The following is a 20,032-nucleotide window of genomic DNA, read 5'->3' as shown; positions in this document are numbered from 1 at the left end:
GAGGAAGTGCTAAGATTAGTCCCCTTTTAGAGATAAGGAATCAGGGCCACTATGAGCAAAAGGACTTGCCCAAGTCACATCCCCGTTGTGTGGCAGGACCAGTATTTGAACCAGACCAGCATCAGATACTGAGATCTCAAACCCCACAGTTCCTGACCCAGGGACTACCTCCTTCCCACGTCAGGGCCCCCAGGAGCCCCATTCTCCTGGCTAGTAGTGGAACCATCTCCTGAGTGGACAAAGGCACTACTCAGATGGCCAGTTTCCTGGCTGTGATACAGAACACGGCCTGTTCCCCTAGAGGGCTTGGACACAGCCAGCATTGTCTGCCCAAGAGGTGTCAGGTGCTGGGCAGCAGGAGCTGCTGACACCATGCCCGTCACCTGAGCTGCCTACCTAACTTGGCATCACTTCTCCACCCACCAGTCTCAGTCACCCAAACGGAGCTTCTGCGAACAGCAGGAGGGCCAGACCCTGCTGGGTGGGGAATCAGTGGGCTGTATACCCGTCTGGAGAAGCACACAGGGTGCCTGCCTTTTGGGACCACTTCCTGGTGGGAGCAGCTGGAGTAGGATGGGGTGGGGGATGGTATTTGCTCATGAGCGGACAGAGCTTGGAGGACTACCTGCCACAGAGTGAATTCCTCTGTGGTCAAGTGACCTACTAGCAGCTTTCTTTCAATTAGGCCCTTGCTAGTCCATGTCTTCACTGGTTATGTGCCCAGTCATTGCTTTTCTCTTGGCTTTAGGCTGGCTGCAGGGAGGTGGGAGCCCCTTTAGCAGGCTTCGCCTCCCAGGACAGCTTCTCCACCATGCCAGCTCGGGTGACTGTGGCTGAACTGTTAGCAGAGTCCAGGTGGAGCTCAAGGCCCAGGTCTTGTGAGGCAGGTAAGAGTGGCTAGATGGGAACTGCCTGTGGCCTTGGTACAATGCAAGCTTTGTCCCAGCTGTCTCTGCTACTACCTTGTCTAGCAACCTGCTTCTCCCTCCTCTTGAGTTCTGTTTTCCTTCCTCCCTGGCTGCAGATGGGAATGGGGTGGCATTTGTACCTGGACATAGTGAACAGTCTCCTGGGAGACTAGAACCAGTCATTAATTCAGGGCAGAGTGGAAGTGGCATTTCCCCTGCTGGGGGATGGGACCTCACAGGGAGGGCCCCTCTTGGGAAAGCAGAAGCCACCCAGGCCCATAGGGCACCTCTGCTTCAGGATCCTGCTCAGAGGCCCCAGTGTGTGTCCTGTGTCTTCTCAGCTCCTCCCTCTCATCACAGCCTGGGAGAGGAGGCATGTTGCCATGGCATTTATTGCCAGGCTGCCTCTTCAGCCTGGAGTCCCACAGGCCTGTCCCCAGGCAGCTGGAGGCAGCTACTTGGAATGGAAGGTGAAAGAAACCCTAAGCTATGGGAGCAGGGCCAACAATCTCTCATCCCTTCAACCCCAAGGCCACCCGCCCCTCTTCACACCAGTGTCCCCGTCTCCCCATTGTGCACACTCCATAGCAACCACACAAACAACGGCCACTTTGATTGGTCCTCCCCATGCCCAGTGCAGCCTAAGGGCCTATAATGAGGAGCAGGGGCTGAAAGGACACAGAAACAGGGTTGAATGGATCTGGGGTGGAATTCTGGCTCTTGCATTCTCTGCCTGCAAGCCTCAGCAAATCTGGCCACTGTTGAGCTTCAGCTTCTCGGCCACCGTGAGCTGCCCCTCCTCTCTGTGCACCATGAAAGTAACATGCAACAGAGCAGACATATAGCATGGACAGGTGTTCTGTCACACAGGAGATACCAAACAAACAGGGGCAGACAGTATTCTGGAAATAGGTAATAGAAGCACAATACGACCTTCAAAAAAAAAAGAAACACATTCAAGATATTTTGGAGGTCCCAGGAAGGTCAAGAAAAGCTTCCTCCAACCAGAAGCTTGTGTTGGGCTTGGAAGGATGAATAGGAGTCCACTAGGGGGAAGACAGGGGGCAGCATGGCCAAAGGCCGTCAGTAAATCAACAACATAGCAGCTTGGAGGCTGGGGTGCCTGCTGAAGGAGTGAGGCTGCAGGAGGAGGTGAGGCCAGGCCACAGCCTGGTAAGCCAGGGTCCTGTTCAGTGGACCACAGGGAGCATGGAACTGTTCCACAAAGAAGAGGGGCCATATCAGGTGTGCATGGGAGGCAGCCCTGGGTACAGTTTGTTGGGGAAGGACAGGACTGGAAGAAAGGAGACAAGGTAGAAGGCGGCTAAAGCCTTCCAGGGGTGAAGAGAGGAGGGCACAGGTCTGGACAGCATCGGGAGTAACAGAGAAAGGAGCTGGACCATGTTTGAAATACATCAGAAGCTGTGAGGATAAAGGGGGAAACAACTGATGGTAAGTTCTTTCCATTTACAACAGTCTCCTCTTTTTCTTTTCCCTCTCCCCTCTGAGTGTGTACATGTGTGTATGTGTGTGTGTGTGTGTGTGCACAACGAGAGCTCTGCTTGTCAAACCGCCACATCTCTGCTTGAGCTGTTTGCCAGCCTACCGCATCCTCCCCCCAGGTCTGTGCAGTCAGCCTATGCCCTGCAGACTTCCTACTGGCTTCCTTTTCCATTTGCGGAAGAGCTTAATCCCTTAGTTGAAGCTCCCTGGCATATTTCATAGGAACAAATACAACTTCTCATAATACCATAGTTTAAAACCTGTGCTAGATTATGGAGCTAGACCACATGATCTCTAGGGTATTGGGTCCCACATTCTGATTTTAGGGCTGTTTAGGAAACAAGGGACTTGCAAATGATGCTTTCTTCTTCAATGACTAGAGACTCCTGAGTCACAGTTTTCCCAGCTGTAGGATTAGGAAGCTGCACCTTTTGGGAGATACTGGCAGCTTACTCGGTAGGGCGGCAGGCAGGTGCTCAGGCCAGCCAGGTGTTCCAAGTGATAGTCCCAGAATACACCATCGAAGGTCTTATTTTCAAAGCATCAGCCATCAACGAAAGAAGAAAGCAACCCTGAAACCCCAGGGAACAGAACAGGCTGAGCTGATGACTCAGCCCCCAACAGCTGTGCAAAGCAGAGCATGGCAACCAGGGTTTGGGAGGAATCCTGTCTCTGCCAAGGCAGAACCTGGAACATTTTTCCTAGGCAAATACAGCAACTTGTGCTCCTTGAATGCTAATGCAGAGGTGGGAATAGAAATGGGCTTGGGTATTTGCCAGCAACCACCCTCCAACCTCAGAACTCCAGGGCAACTCTACTGAGGTGATAGGCCATTCTCCACAGGCTTCATTCCGGGCAGCCTCATCCTTTCCCATCAGCAGACTCAACCTTCCTGCGTGTGTGTGTGTGTGTGTGTGTGTGTGTGTGTGTGTGTGTGTGTGTACTTATCCAGCTCACTGCTTGTCTCTGGCACAAGCTACTCCCAGAACTGAAACCACTCAGTGGAGCCACTGGATTCTGTGTTCTCACTGTGGTAAACCCAGAACAGTGGCAGGACTGTTCCACAATTTGGCCAAGTGCTGTAGGGGTTCCCAAGGCAACCAGGAAAGGCGTGAGGGCTAAGGCAGCTCCACAGGAAGCCTTTAGGGACTAGTCTCAGATGCTTCAGCCCTGCTCCCAAGCTTTGGTCTGGACACCACCTAGGGAACTTAGCTTTGGACTGCTGAGCAGGGTGGGCTCAGGCTTCCTTTTCCATTTCAGCTAACAGGGTCCTCGTGTCTGCTCTGCTCTGGAAGGTGTGCTGGTTCTTTTTTACTATCAGCATGGGGGATGAGGGAGGCACCCTTCTGGGTGTGTCTGTGAGGGCCATTCCAGGCAGTGGAACTAAAAGTGGAGGCCACCCTGAATGTGGGGGCTCCATCCTATAGGCTGGGTCCCAGGGCAGAGTAAAAGGCAACAGAATCCATATGTAGAGGAACCCCCCATTCTATTAGTCCTTCTCTCCCTCTCTTCTCTCTGGCTGCTGTGAGGTGAGCAGCCATGTCACACCCTCTCTCCCCCATAGGTTAACAGTACTTAAACTATGTACAAAATAACACTTCCCACCTCCCATTTTGCTGAGATGTTTTGTCACAGGGACAAAAACTGACCAACTAGAAACTCAGAAGTCTCTCTCTCCCCCCCCGTGTGTGTGTGTGTGTGTCTGTGTATACAAGCATGCATCTGTGTATATATGGAAGGCAGAGACCAAACTGGGTGTCTTTGTCAATGGCTTATTTTTGAGACAGGGTTTCTCACTGAACTTGAAGCTCATGGTTTATCTAGACTGACAGGCCAGAGAACCCCGGGAATCCTTCTGTCCCAGCCTCCCAGGTGTGGGGATTACAGGTGCACATTATGCCCACCTGGGGATCCAAGCTTAGGTTCTTATGCTTCCATGGCAAGTACTGTACAACTACTGAGCCATTTCCTCAGGCCAGTAAGACCTTTTTTTTTTTTAATTCTTTACTTTTTTTAAATTAAAAAAGAGATTTATTTTTGTTATGTGTATGAGTGTTTACATGTATATATCTGCATCACATGTGTGCCTGGTACCCATGGAGGCCAGAAAAGGACTTTGGATGCCCTAGAACGTAGTTACAAATGGTTGTGAATCACACTGTGGGTGCTGGGAACCAAACCCAAGGTAAGGCCATTTTTTAAAAGAAGGATTTGGGGGCCTGGGATGTAGCTTGGTAGTAGAGGGCTTACAGAGTATGTGAGAGGCCCTGGGTTAAATGCCAAGCACTGCCTAATCCTCCCAAACAAGAGAGGTGTTCACAGGTTAAAAAAAAAATTGGGATACAACTTCATATCCACTGGGATGGCTGTAAGAAGACAGGCAACAGCAAGTGTCGTCACGAGCGTGGAGACACTAATGCACAGCTGGTGGACAGGAGCAATGGTGACACTGCCATGGAAAACAGTTTGGAAGTCCCCCGGAAAGCTAAACAGGACTGACAGACTTTGAACCTGCCGTTCCAGTACTCGATAGATTCCTAAAGGAATGGAACAGGCATCGAAGCACTGTGCACAGGGCTGATGCAGGTGCTATTTTCAACAGCTAGGTAGGGAGCACCTAGTGTCTGTCAGGAGAAGAGAACAAGGCCTGCACAGCACATACATGCACCAGGATTTTCAGCCACTAGAAGAAACGAGGTAGTAACATGTACCACAACATGGTTGAGCCCTGAAGACACCGAGTTAAGTGAAAGAAGCCAGATGAAAATGGAAGAAGTGATTACACAAAATGCCCAGCACGGGCAAATCCATAGAGACAGAAGCCACTTAGAGAAGCCACTTAGTGATTGCCAAAAGGAAGGGAAGAAGCAGCAGAGAACAGCTGCCAACAGGAACGGGACTTCTTAAAGGAGGGGGGTGATGCAGATGATTGATTAGATAATGGGTATACAATTCTGTGCATGTACCACTAATCTCCTGCAGCCTAGGCACAGTGCGAGCAGTCCCGAGACCCTCAGCCCCTCTGAGCCATATCACAGTAGTCACTGGTGATCCGGTGCGCTCTTCCCTCAAATCTAGCTACTTCAAGCACATGTGGTAGCCTCCTTTGTCCATGTTTATTTCTATGAGACACAACCAAGGTAATAAGAGGGGGAGAGAGGCAGTTCCTGGGAAATCAGTGCTTCTTCCCAGCATTACCTTTAAAGAGATCTGGCCTTCTTCATGTATAATCTGCATACCTCTCAGAGAGTCTGAGAAGGCATTAGATGACCCTGAAGTTACAGGGACCATCTTCCAGGCCAGCTGTCCAGGGACATCTCCCAGGGCAACATCTGGCAGGCCTTTTACATGGGCAGGGAGCATCAGGGGAACCTTGGATCCACTCCTTCTAATGATAGTTGCTCAGGATAGACCTTCTGCAGACACTGGGGAGAGGTGTGTGAACAGAAGGGTCATGGTGCCAACTTCAGCTCGGTAGCCAACCTGGCAAATGACTTCTGGCAGATGGAGGCCCCCAGCAGCCCTGGCAACAGCATATGCTTTTTCTGGGCCTCCTTACTGATAGAGCTGTCAAGCTCTGCAACTCCTCTCCTGCCCTTCCTCCTCTCGAGCAGCACAAAAAGAAGATGGTTGTGGCATGCCATCCCTGTGGCTTCTTTCTGTCTTTGAGCCTTGGCCCTTAGGATCCTGGGTTTTCATCGCTACTTAAACCAGAACCCATTCCAAATACCAGCAGGGGCTAATGTGGTCTCAGAAGCCTAGGATGCAGAATACCTCAGGGAGACTCTGTCACCATTTTAGTCACTGAGAAATGAAAATGCAACAAGGGTAGGTAATTTGTTTGCAGTTGCCCAGCATATGGGAGACAGAGCCTGGACTGGCAGCTGGAGTCCAGCAAAAGGCCTTCTACACATATCCCTCCACCCATCCTCATTTAAGAGCAAGCCAAATCCAGTAAGAAAAAAAAAGAGAGGTTTTCCAAAGGAAGAAGCCTTGGGAGGAAAGCTGAGTCATTAGACAAGTGCTCTACCAACTTTAAGGCAGGTTACACAAGACGAGAAGGTGAAACTGAGGCCTAAAGTCAAATGGGGCCACTACAATGTGAGTACAAACAGAGCAGTTTAATCCCAAGCCTCCTGCCCACTGATTTAAACAGAAAACTTAGGACCAGTTTTCCTTTGATCAGTGAGAAACAGAACAGGTTCATGATTTGGGAAAAGTAAAACCATTCCTCCAGTGGGTTTTAAAGGAAGAATTTCTGCATAGGATTTGGTGCAAGAGAAGAAATCTATTTGTATTTGTTAGGAGCCTGTAGGGAGGAGCCAGAGAGGGAGAGAGGGAGAGAGAGACAGAGAGAGAGAGAGAGGAAAGGCAGTGTTCTTAGAACTCACTGAAGCCAACCTTCAAGTGCTGTTTTGTTCACAGGGCCCTTGTAACAGGGACCGAAGGGTTAGGGAGGTCTCAGAAGGTCTGCCTGGGACCACAGTCCCTTTTCATGGAGACAGCCCTCCACCAATCAGTGATCAGAGAGCCTACTCCCCGTGGGAAGGGCAAACCAGGGTCGACATATTCCAAAAACCAATCTTCCTGACCCCACCAGAATTCTATGATGCTCTAGTCCAGTGGCTCTCACCCTTCCACATGCTGCAATCCCTATGCATAAAATTATTTTCTTGCTATTTCATAACTGTAATTTTGCTACTATAATGAATCCTAATGTAAATATCTGATATGCACGATATCTGATATGTGACAGCTGTGAAATGGTTGTTTGACGCCCCCACAGGTTGAGAACCTCTGTTCTAGTCCCCCGGTCACATTTTCTTAGCAGAAACCCAAAAACTTGGGAAGCCCGCTGTATGAGCAATAGTATCAGAAGGCATGACCCTGAAACGTAGCCAGCTCATTCTGATCCCACCAGCATTCATGGCACGCTGCTTCTGCTGGGAGCCAAGTCACATCTGTGTTCCTGAGGCCTGCAAGCTGAGCACAGACACACAGCATGGCTCACCCAAGAATACCTGGTGCTGCCCACGAGCCAAGCTCCTCACTGCAGCATTCTTCTCCATCCTCTGTGCTTGCTCTTTGCAGCTGCCAGCTGCCCTGCCTGCTCAGCAGCTGGTCCCTATCCAGCTGATTGCTGGTGGCATTTCCCACATCGCGCTGAAACCTTTCACCTTCAGGAAGCTCCCTGGCTTTCAGCAAGGCCAGCACTGCTCATGCTTGCTGGCCTAGGGCCAGGGATTAACAAATCCCTCCCCAGAAAAACCTTTCTAGAGATGCTGTCCTGTCTCTTGATTTAATTAAAACAAGCACCTTTTTTTTTTCTTTTTTTGTTTCATGTTTTGTTTTTTCAAGACAGGGTTTCACTGTGTAACAGTCTTTGGCTGTCTTGGACTTGTTTTTTAGACCTGGCTGGCCTGAAACTCACAGAGATTTACCTGCCTCTGCTGGGATTAAAGCCATGCACAACCATGCCCAGCAAAGGCAGTCGGATCTCTGTGAGTTTGAGGCCAGCCTGATCTACAAAGTGAGCCCAGGACAGCCAGGTCTACACAGAGAAACCCTGTTTTGAAAAACAAAACAAAACAAAAATCAAACAAGCAAACATAACAAAAATACCCAAGCATTTTCAAATTGCTTTAAGTGGAGGGTTCACAAACACTCAGGCCCCATTTAAAAGCCTTTTGTCTCTCAAAGTTTTCATTCACAGAGAAACGAGAAACGAACTAAACAGAACAGTATGGTTTTGGGATAAAACTCACCTGGGCTTGGGCTTCTAACACCATTGGATCTGACTAAAAGGCTGTGCTATCTCCGCAGCCACTCTTCTTAAAAAACAACACAGACAAACAAACAAAACAAAAACTTTTGGTTTTTTGTTTGTTTTGTTTTATATGTATGTGCACCACTTGCAAGCTTGGTGCCCATGGAGGCCAGAAGTGGGCACTGGATCCCCTAGAACTGGAGTTACAGATACATGTGAGCTGCCATGTGGGTGTTGGGATCCAAACCCAGGTCTTCTGGAAAAGCAGCCAGTACTCTCAACTGCTGAGTCATCTCTCTGGCCCCACTTTTATGTAGCTCATATACTTCACCTTTCTCCCATCCCCAATTCTTTTTGTGTATGTAAGTGTGATGTGTGTATAGGTTCTGTGAATTTATACATGTGTGTCTGTGCGTGTGTGGAGGTGAGGGTGTCTTCCTCAGTCACTTTCTACCTTATTTCTTTGAGACAGGATCTCTTACTGATCCTGAAACACACCTATTTGGCTGGCCAGTGAGCTCCAGGGATGCACCCGTGCCTCTCTCTCCAGCACTGGAATTACAGGTACACGGCACTGCACCAGTTTTTCTATAGGTGCCGGGGACCTTGTGTGCAGCTTGCACAACACGTACTTTACCGACAGAGGCATTTCCCCAGTCCTCTCAATGCAAGGTTAGAACAATATGTATTTCAGAGGTTCCTGATTACAGAAGCATTGTATATGTGCATGAGTGTGTGTGCATCTGTGTGCACGTGCATATGGGAGCTAGAGTTCAACCTTGGCTATCATTCCTCAGAAGCCATCTATCTTGTTTTCTGAGAGAGGGTCTCTCTTGCTGGGCTCACAGGTTAGGCTAGGCCAGCCAACGACCCATTTCCAAATCTCCAGAACTGGGATGGTGTTGTGTCACCACGTTCAGCTTTTCACAGCGGTTTAAAGTCATGCTTTCACAGCAAGCACTTTAATGACTGAGCTATCTTCCAATCCTGCTATCTCCAAACATTATTTTTTTAACCTTTGGTTCTAGTGAGGGTGGTGAGGGTGGAGGAAAAAACAAAAGCAACAAAACAAAATATAAAAAGACCAAGCCAATAACTGTCTTGAAAACAATGGCTGTCTAGCAAACTGCCTCTTGGGTGTAAGATAACACTCCAAGATTAACATTCCCGAAAGCAAATCTCTCTAGTCTTTCCTCAGAAATCTTTCTCTGAGGCTTTCCTTCTATTATTGCTAACAGCAACCCCATTGCTCTAGCTGCACGAGGCTCTGATGTGCTTCAGCAGTGCAGTGCCAGCCTTCCTTCCCTGCACACCCAAAATCTAACACCTGCCAGAGCTGCCAGTGCCCAGCCACCATGTCCCGCCACCAGCTCTCACTGGGTGCAGCCATCCTCTTAGCCTTCACACACCCAAAGTGAGTTGAACCCCTTCAGAACAGGGGTTGAATTGTGGTACACCCCTCCAGTGAATGCCTCCCATCTAGGGACTCTTGCTGATCTAAAGTCCTTTACAACCTTCTCTTTCCATCATCTACTGCCTATAACCCCTGCTACTACTCCCCCCCTCTACCACCCCTTCTCACATGCTCCCATCTCAGGGTCTTTGCACATGCCAATTCTTCTGCCTGCAACGTTCCACTCCCATACCTTTGCTCAGCATTTTCTCTTTCTATGAAGGTCTTTGCCCACAGGCATCTTCTTAATGCACCTCATTTGGTATGATACAAGCTCCCATGCCCCAGCATCCCTCTCTCTTTCCACATTTCACTGTTCTCTATCATCCTCAGCAACCTCTAATATATTTATACACTTACTTGTCCATTACCTTTATAAGCTCCAGGAAAGTAGGGATATGTGTCCATCTTGTTTTTGACTGTGCTTCCAGTTCTTAAACTAGTACCTACTCTCTGCCCAGCCTCTGATGCAGAATTGCTGAGTAAGTGCATCGGCTCTTGCTTGAGGTGTTGCAAGCTTCTCAGCAATGGAGACAGCTCAGGCACTTTGCTCGCACAGTTACAGTCCCTTCTGTGCCATGCTTTGTGTCATCTTTCCTTAGAGGCTATTCTGCTCGTCACAGAGACCTGGGCATGAAACTAACAACTGGATCAAGCATGAAAGCAGTACTTTTTGAGGCTGCTGTTTACTCACAAGAGGTGCTCCACAATCATTCTCTCCATTTACCCCACACCCTCTGAAGTATTTGTCTGGAACTCAGAACTCATTTCAGCTGCCCCATCAAATTAGTTCTCCCTGCTTTGTGAAATCCCATCAGTGTATCAACTCCAAAGCCTGATATCAGCTCTCAGAGAAAGATAAACACCTAACAATCATGCCTGTTCTCCATTATTCATTGATTTTGTATTTGTAAAGTCACCTACTTGCTGTTATTTATTTGTATTCTCAAAATCAATACTATCAACCCTTCCCAAGTCATAGATAGGCAGGAGTGACAGAAAGTTTGGGTTGCTAGATACATGCTCTCAGTGGATCACAAGGCAGCATCTTAATGAAAAGTAAAAAAGACTTATCTTATGTGAGTGTTTTGCTGACATGTATGTCTGCTCACTGTGCACACAGAGGCCAGAAGAGGCACTGGATTCCTACTAGAGTTACAGATGGTTGTGAAATACCACGTGGGTGCTGGGGCTTGAACCTGGTCCTCCGGAAGAGCAGCCAGTTCTCTTAACTACTGAGCCACTGGACCCCAGCAAGGTAGCTTCTTGGTCGACCTCTTCTACTATAAGCAAAATAGTCATGGTCTCTGCATGGCCAGACTTTCAACAGTTGTGCTCATGATTTTATGGTTGAGCTGATTGCCCCAAGCCTTGTATTAAATTGCTGCTTGGTGTTTCTCTGCACAGGAAAGCTCCCTCACATAAAATACATTCGTCAGAGACACTTCACTCGGGCACGAGCCATAGTGCTGTTGGCTGTGTGTCCATGGATGTAAATCAACATGTATTAAGTAAGATATCTTGAAACAGAAACTCACACGAGGCAAAGTTATGTCTGGATGAAAATGTGACAGAGGACTGCAGACACCTAACCCTGTGATTCCTTTAGGCACAATGGCTCAATACTGGAGAGTTCAGAGTTTTCTATAACTTTGTAAAATATAATACTGCAAATCTGACAGTCCATTTACCCAACGGCTAATTTTCTTTTTTTCACAGATGTGCACACGGTGGGTCTTGCTGTAGCTTTTATGTTCCAGCCTCAGTACAAAGCAATGCCATTAGCACCAGCTCAGCAGATGTAGTGCAAGAGCTCAGATGATAAGTCATACTCCTTTGGATTCAACCCTCAGCCCAGGGTAGCTGTGTGCCCTCAGGCCAGTCCTCTCAGGGCCAATTTCCTTAAATGCACCTGAGGTGAACCACTGTCATGACAATGAGGGGCAGTGCCCAGCGTGGAAGCTCTTAGTACAAGGAGCATATTACATTCCGGTAGGGCTTCCAGCAAGTGGCAAGATACCCTTCCGAGACTAAGTATTTGGAACAACTGAGCGTGAAGGCCATACAGAAACAAACCTCCCATCGTCTCCCTTTAGCACACTGGCTTTCCCACTCGTGCCTGGGCCCCGCATGCATTGATTTCAGCAGTGACTGTCCACCAAGGGTCTGAGCCAGGGTCTGAGCCAGGGGGTCAGAATCAGAGGGTGTTGAGATGTTGGCATCCACAGTGTGTCCTAAACTTATACTGCAAGCAGTGCCATGCACAGACCACTTCCCTTTGCCCTGCATCTGTAGATGCTGAGCACTGACAAATTAAAGAGATTTCCTACTCATTTGAAACTCCATAGTTCTCGCCTATTTGAACAAATCAAAGAGCTTACAGCTATGTGTGCATGTTCTAGAACAGCAATTAAGGTTGAGGCTATGAAGTGGCTCCTCCCAGGACTCTTGACAGCCTGGCAGAGTAAGAAATTTGTTTTCTTCTAGAGACATTACATAAGCTGAGGACCTGAGCTTGGGGTGCAGGGTGGCACTTGTCCAAGTCCCAAGGGCATCAGTGGTAAAGCTGGGATTTGACGCCTACGCTTGAGGCAGGGTGCTGTGGGCTATGCCAGCCTGGCAGTGTTCTTTTGGCTATTGCCAGATGTTAGTGAAAATGCCGAACTGGGCTGAAAGGGAAAACCTGTTGGACAAGGCCACTGGGGTGGCACAGGAAACAGAAACCACCTCTGGCTGCAGCAGGTAAAAACCTCTCTTCCTCCCCGAAGCTGGTGCACCTGATCCTCACTCTCTAAAACAACTGCCCTTCACTAGCTCTGTTGCCACTGAGCTCTCCTTATCCCTCTCACCTGCCTTTCCTAAGAGCATGCAAGAGCCCATCACAGGGACTCGGGTAGGGCAGGAAGAGAAACGAACTGTCCTAGGACAGGACTGAGCCAGGAACCTGACTCTCAGCAGAGGACTGGATATGAGCCTCAGCTGCTCCTCCCTGCCACACGAGGCTCACCTGCAAAGACCTGTTTAGTAATGCCAGCAAACAGCCTTGACACTGCTAGGAGGACAGATTTACAGACCAAGGCACTGGGTAACGCATAGCAGAAAGGTCACATGCTGCAAAAGGCTTCCTTTGTTTGGACTCGGTCAAGTTTTGTCTTTCTAAGGCCTGGTGCTGTGTAGCCCAGATCAGACCCAAACTCAGTGTAACTGAGGCAGGCCTTGGACTCTTGTTCCTCCTGCTTCCACCTCCCAAGTACTGGGATCACAGGGATGAGCCACCGTGACTGGATCACTTTTAAGCTAGACACAGTAGTAAAGGTTGTATACTCCCTTTAAAAGGCCCCCTTCCCCCTAAACATAGGGTATTTTTTGTTTTTATTTTATTTTTGAGACTGGGCTTCACTGGATGTCCTGGAACTCACTATGTAGACCCAGCTGGCCTCAAACTCAGAGACCCACCTGCCTCTGCCTCCTGAGCGCTGGATTAAAGGCATGTACCACTATCACCTGGCTAGCGCAGACTATTTTTGTGAGAGGGGTATTGTTATTGTTTTTGCATGCTTCTAATCATAGTATATACTCACACACTCACTCACACACACACACACTCTCTCTCTCTCTCACACACACACACAACTTTGTATCTTTAAATTTTTCAACACGGTTTAAGAATTGTCCATATGCTGCAGTCTTCATAAAACGTGTTCTGTGGGGGCTGGAGAATGACTCATCAGGTAAAGCACTTGTACTGCAAGTGGGAAGAGCTGCTAGGATCTCCAGAACCCATGTGAAAGCTGCATAGAGCCAGGCCTATCTGCAATCCCAGCGTTCCTAGCGAGAAGGGAGGTGGAGACAGGAGGATTCCTGTAAGCTTGAGGGCCAAACAGCCTGGCACACGCAGCTGCAAGTTAAGGACTGACACACACAGTTGTCCTCCGACCTTCACACAGGTGCTGGGGCATGGCTGTGCCTACACTCACACACGTGAACACGCACCACACACCCACATTAACAGGACTCAGGCACACACACAGCAGTTTATGGTTTGCATAATCTTCCACCACGGGTCCAGGATGGTTACCTTTCCCCTTCTGCTGAACTACTAGTACCTTCTCATTAACAAAGCCAGTTTGGTAAGTGCTATCTTTGTTCACAGCTATTGCTCTATGTTTAGTGTTATTTCTTCAGGGTGGCTCCCTGGGCGGATTCCAGGATCAACAAGACAAACTGTTCTTCAAACTGCTTTCTTGAAGGATCAGGTTGGCAGCTGTCATCTCCCACCAATCCATAACATCTGCACAATGGCTGGATTTTCCATTAGCAAAACCACCGTACCTAGCCAAAGCCTGAAGCTCAGACACAAGAGCCATTCAGTGTAATTTTGCTCCCTGTTTTCCCTTGTGGCAAGGGTCTCCACATCCATGTGGCAAGGAGAAAATTAAGGCCAAGCTCAAAATTGACCTAGGCTCCAAACTGAAAGCAAACCTCCCACTGGTGTCTCCCCACCCCCAGTCAAGCACCTCCTGACATCGCAGTATTTACCAAGCATCTGTGTCTTGTGTGCAATGGCCTCGTGCCAATAGTCCAAAGTATCAAGGCACAGGTTGGGGAGGGGCTGGGAAGACAAGTGAGTGTTTCTGTAGGAGTTAGAAGGGATCCCCTGAACAGGGTACTGTGGAACGCATATGAGCCTCCTGTGGAAGGGACTCTCCAAAGTTTAAATCCTTGTCCAGAATGCTGTGGTGGCTAGGTACTGTGAAGCTACTCACAGTATCGACAGAGAGCATGGAGAGCAAGGCTGGGCTGTGTGTGTGCCATGCACATGCTAGCAGGTTCACCATCAATGCAGGCTTAAGGCTGAAGGTCAGGATTAAATTATAGTAGATGGCCTTGCACTAGAGAAGAGGGGAGACTCTAGCAGAGCAGGTAAGAGGCAGAGTCATTTAAGAAGGCTGTGGAAGCTAAAATGTGATAAAAAAGGGGAAGGGCAAGAAGCAGAAATGGCTTCAAGAGGAATTTAGGAGGTCAATTCTTCAGGGCCCAATGGCCCATGAAGGACAAGGGGAAAAGAGGAGCTGTGATAATGCTAGGCCTCCAGGGTGAACACTAGTCACCTCCTCCCAGGGTTCAGACCTTCTCCCTTGACTGCAGAGCCCTAATTTTGTTCAGGGATGGTCAGTGTTCCCAGCTAAAAGAATCTACACCAAGAGCCCCAGTTTTGTGTGCAAACCACAGTGGCAGCTCCAGCCTGTGAACTATCGGCTTGAGAACCTGGCCAGCTGTTCATCTGCAAAGGCTGAGCAAGAAGGAATGCCATACCTTCAAAGGTAGTGGGTCTTCCTGGGCACCTGAAATAGGGATGGCTTCAGAATCAAGATTTAGCAAACTTCTGCTGGAGGAAGCTAAGCAGCCTAGAGACAACCTAGGCATCCCAAGATTCCCCAAGGAGTTACTCTGGGCACCAGGAAGGAGGCTCTGGAAATTTCCTCTGTTCTCCTGGGGTAAAGCCTGGCCATCTACCTCTGCCTATGGCCACACACATTTTGACTTCTTGATGTACTGGTCTCTCCATTTATAAAGTGAAAGTTACACTTCTTGCCTCTCATAGCTGTTATGACATCACTACCTCACCTCCATGCCTTCTTCCCAGCCACCTTGACTGAGTTCATGTGGATCACAGCCCTGCCCATGCAGTGCCCTCTAAAATCTGGGAGTCTCTCAAGTCTTTCTAGTATGCCAAGGTCATTCAGGGAAGCCTGTGGATGGCTACACAGGTCAAATTCACAGCTCCCACCTGTGGCCCAGTTACACATACCCCTTAGGGCATAGCTCCAACTGTAGCTGGCTTCAGAGCCTAGACAATGCCACCAAGCTGTGAAAGAGCCTCTGAAGGATGAGGATGGTGCTCCTGTTCAAGAGAGCCACAGCACAGTAGAGAAGGCTTCCAGCCACCATTCTGTCCCATCCAGGCCATGGCCAGGCTCCATAGCCCTTTCTGAATGAGCACAGGGCCCTCCCTTGATCCTCACCTGGAGGTCTTAGGATGGCAATGGTGCAGACACACACTACTCATCCTTCCTTGAAGATGAGAGAGCTGGAGAGCTCAGCCCCCACCTCTCATCCACAGCAAGACTCTGATGTGCCTACCTTAGAGATGAAGGAAGAAAAGTAGCCAGACTCTCCTACAGTCATGACTAATGGCACCAGAAGCAACTCAGGTCTTTTTTCTTGAAAAACCAGAGTCATGGATGGACTCTAAGCTTCCATGGACTCCTTATTGGCACAGTGAAGCTCTAGGTACCTGTGCTCTGTAGTTCCTGGTACAAAAACTGTAGCTGGTTTTTGCTACTTTATGGGTTTTCTTTTTCCAATCCTTTATCCTCTCCCCTCTAGTTTCACCCCCTATCACTTAAGAGGAGAGAATGAAGGATAGAGGGAAGAGAGAGATACAGATCCTTGACTCTAATTTCTTTTTGTTTCTTCTTTGAGCACGACTACTAACAAATCACAAAGAAATCCCCTCGAACTACCAACAACCACCACCCCTACGCCTTTGGGACCTAGCATTTATATATCCTCTGAAAAGTTCCCAGAATTCCAAACATCACGCAATCGCAGAAACACTCTGCACCTGGCAAAACCATGCTTCTGCTAAAGCATAGCCAGCTGCACGGACAGCCCAAAGCTTCCCATGGCCCCACACCTGGGGTTAAAATAGAAATACGGTCTTTTAATGTTGTTGTTTTTTTTTTAAAAAAAAACAAAAATTCCAGAATTCTCATTACAGATATTTCCAGGTGCTGACCTGCAGGGACGATCAGGTGTTGTCTAATGTGCATCCCTGAGCTTTGTTGGGCCCAGGACAGATATGGAATGTAGCTCAGCACACACACAAAAAAGTATATACTTAAAATATTACGAGGTTTGGGAGAATTTTTTTGTTTTGTTTTGTATGTTGTTAGGCAGGAACTCTGCAGCACTGGAGTGTGAAAGGACAGCACTGTGCTGCAATGTCAAAAGGTTGCACACACCTGTGAGAGAGCAATGAGGAAGAACTGAATCCAGAAACTGGAGCCTGCCTCCCTCCACCTGTACATATACACTCAGCACCATACTCTCTAGGCCCTGGAGGGTAAGCCACAGACTCAAACTCAATTTGACATGAATCCAAAACGAGCAACAGACTGCATCGACTCAGTGAGATCAATAGACACCCCCCCCCCCTTATGGATGAACTATCTCAATAGACATCTCACCAAAAATGATATACTGGCTGCAAATAAGCACATGAAATCTTCCCACACTGGCCATTAGGAAAGGCAAGTGAAGGCGATGGAGAGGTGCTCTCACATACCAGTTAGGACAGCTAAAGATGAAGTCAGTCACTCCAGGTGTAGGAGAGACCATGCAGGGACTAGGATTCTTGTGAACTGACATGGGACTGTGAAGTGGGTGTGTCTTGGCTAAATGCATGCTTATCAAATGATATGTGTGTTGTAGTTATAGGAATAAACCAAGAAAACAGTGTGCGCTTATCAAAAGATTTGTGTACAAATGTTCACAACAACCTTGTTTATAGCAGGAAAAAAAAAAACCCACAAGACCAACAAGATATGAATGGATAAACCAATCATGGTTGACCTTTACTACTCAGTGTTTGTGTCTGTGTCCATCTATGAATGTGTGTAATGTATGCCTGTTTGTACACATGTCTGTGGATGTACTCACATGTGGGTGCACATACAGAGGCCAAAGGTCAATCTGGGTATCTTCCTCTCTCATTGTCTACCTTATTGTCTCTAACCGAACCTGGAGCTGGCGATTTTGGCTAACTTGCTGGCCTGTGAGTCCTCAGAATCCACCTGTCCCTGCTCCCCAGGGTGGGGGTTCCAGGTGGGCACAGCTTCGCCGGCATTTTGCATGGCTTCTAGGGATCTCACTTGAGGTTCCTATGAGTTCTCAGTAGGCACTTTCTCTGCTGATTCACCTCCCCAGGACTCCAAATGTACCATCTAGTTATATAGACAGTGTGACTCAAAATAATTACACTCAATGCACAAAGCCAGGCCCTCCAAAGTGTATCCTGTAGGGTTACATTCATGGACACGTTCATAGATGGAGAGCATGTAGGTTGCTGCCAAGTACAAGGGGATGAGATGAGAGCACAACCAGTTACAAAGAAGCAAGAGGAAGCATCTGGGGATGAGGCAGGGGAATCATTGTCTTAATTGTGAGAGTGGTTTGCCAAAATGACTTAACTGTATGTTAAAATATGTACAGCTTGCTGTTTACTAACTATATCTCACTCAACTAAAAGGAAGAGAGAGGGAAGTGTGGGAGAGAAGGAAGGAGTAGCAGGCAAGAGTCTTAGGAAGCCAGGCACACACAACACACACACCTTCACACTTAGGAGGATGCCACGTGGCCCCTGGGGTGACCTGAAAACTCTGCTGGCCAAATATTTCATCTGCTAGAGATGCCAAGGCTGCTTGCCACTTCCTCGGCATTTCCTCAGAATACTTTCTGTGCACCATGCTCATACCAGGCCACTGGGGACACTCTTGCCCCAGGAAATCTACCTGAGCAGCCATGATGCATCTTTCCCAAATCTGACAGAGACAGACACATGCGCCAACTATTCCATCTGGGTTCCTTTCCTGGGCTCCATCACAGCTCTTCTTAGCCAAGATTTTATAATCTTGCCACTTCAAAGCCTTCTATTAGCTCACGACTGTAACAGAATTCTTCTGCCTCTTATCAGCACTTGGATGCTGAACAGACATCCAAGCTGAACCCCAAGTGACTTCTGATAATCGATTAATGGGAGTCAATCTTCACAGAATCACAGAAGTAGAGGGCAGGAAATGACATGAGGACCCCAAAGCCCACCACTCAGAGTGATTGATCCTGGATGACAACTTCTGAGTGACATTTTCTCTAAGCAGCCATCCTGTTCTGCAGGTATCTGGCCTGTTTAAAGCCCTGTGGTGAGGAGAAAGCAACTGTGCAGACATGAAATAAACAAGAGCCACAGACTTTTTCCTGGAACTTATTGTACATCTACTATGGGCTGAAACCCTGCAGTAGCACAAACGGAGCTCCCAATCTAGTATAATTTCACTCCATCTTTGCTCCTCTGAGGCTAATTACATTGACCAGTTACCAACAGGGTAACAAGGCCAGACAAATTAAATTACTCATCCACAGCAGAGGCTAAGAGAGTTGACCTGGACACTCTATTGATGCTTTCCATGGTTCACCATTCAGAGAGCAGGGCAAAAGTTCCAACACAGCCTCAGCCTGAGCCCTGCTCTTGATGGAACTGCTGATCTTTGGGACCCTTACAATACCCACCTCCTCTCAGTCCCAAGGGACCCAGAGGCCAATCTCCCCTTAGTCTCAGAGCTCCACAGAGAACAAACATCTTTTTCTTGGAGGTAGTGAGAGGCCATCTTACCTCTGAACCACACAGAGCCTAGAGGGCCCAGGTTCTGTGGAGGAGCTATGGGGTTCAAAAGAAGATTCCTAAAAGACAGCATTTGACCAGGATCTTGAATACAAGAAGATGCCAGTAGCAGCAGGAAGAAAGTTATATAAATAGAAACTGGGTGAGTGGTATATAATAGAGATAGGAAGAAAGAGTACAGAGGGGAGACGGCTGATCTGGATCAGATCAAATCCAGAGTCACCTGGGGACTTTTCTGGAGTCACTCACCACCAAGAATCCTTCCTCAGCTCTTACCTCGCCCTGGTCATGCTCTTCCTTTGAAGAGCCCAGGTGAGAGCTGAGGAGTGAGGGACGGACATGTGCAAGTCCCCTCTGAGAACAGAACGGGAGAGAAAGAGCAAAAGAAAAAGGGAGGTGAGAACTGGGGCTCTGGAATCAGATGTTTGGCGATGCAGCCTCCACGTGGTAGTGTGGGACCTTGGACAAGTTGTTTAAATTCCCCATAACTTGGCATCCCTTTGAAGAATAGTGCTGTTCCCGGTGGGTTCTTAGAAGGGGTCTGTAAGGTCCCACACACCTGGGCCTGCATGTCACTTGGGGCTTTGAGAAGAGGAGAGAGACTAAGGCCTAGAGAAGAAGGTTACTGGGAGGCAGGTTTAGGGGGGCTAACCTGCGCTCTGGGCCTTTTCACACAGGCTCTCAGGAGAGCCTTCTGCTCTCTGGAGGGAACAGCTGTAGATGAGAACATCGACAAGGGTGTTCACACCAGGTGTCTCAAATCCCCCGCTAACAAACACTGGAAGTGAGTCAGCCTGGTGCTGAAGCCAGTGCTCACCCTAAACAGTGAGGATCCAGGATCTGCAGAAGATCCAGAGCCACCTCAGAGACCTGATCTCAGGCTCCTCCCCACAGGCGTAGGACCCCAAAGGTGAGGGAGGTGGCCTCGTCACACTTCT

The 20,032-nt window shown here is 48.5% G+C and overlaps 1 protein-coding gene across 12 annotated transcripts in view; it reads right to left on the bottom strand.

Moving 5' to 3' along the window:
• The window catches only part of Snph (syntaphilin), a 39,642-nt gene that overhangs the window by 11,701 nt on the left and 7,909 nt on the right, over window positions 1-20,032 (bottom strand). The gene's annotated exons all lie outside the window — the stretch shown is intronic.

Source organism: Meriones unguiculatus, chromosome 4 (assembly GCF_030254825.1).
Source record: "Meriones unguiculatus strain TT.TT164.6M chromosome 4, Bangor_MerUng_6.1, whole genome shotgun sequence".
NCBI classification, from domain to species: Eukaryota; Metazoa; Chordata; class Mammalia; order Rodentia; family Muridae; genus Meriones; species Meriones unguiculatus.
Note: the sequence above shows the minus strand (reverse complement) of the source record. Positions and strands in the feature narration are given on the sequence as shown.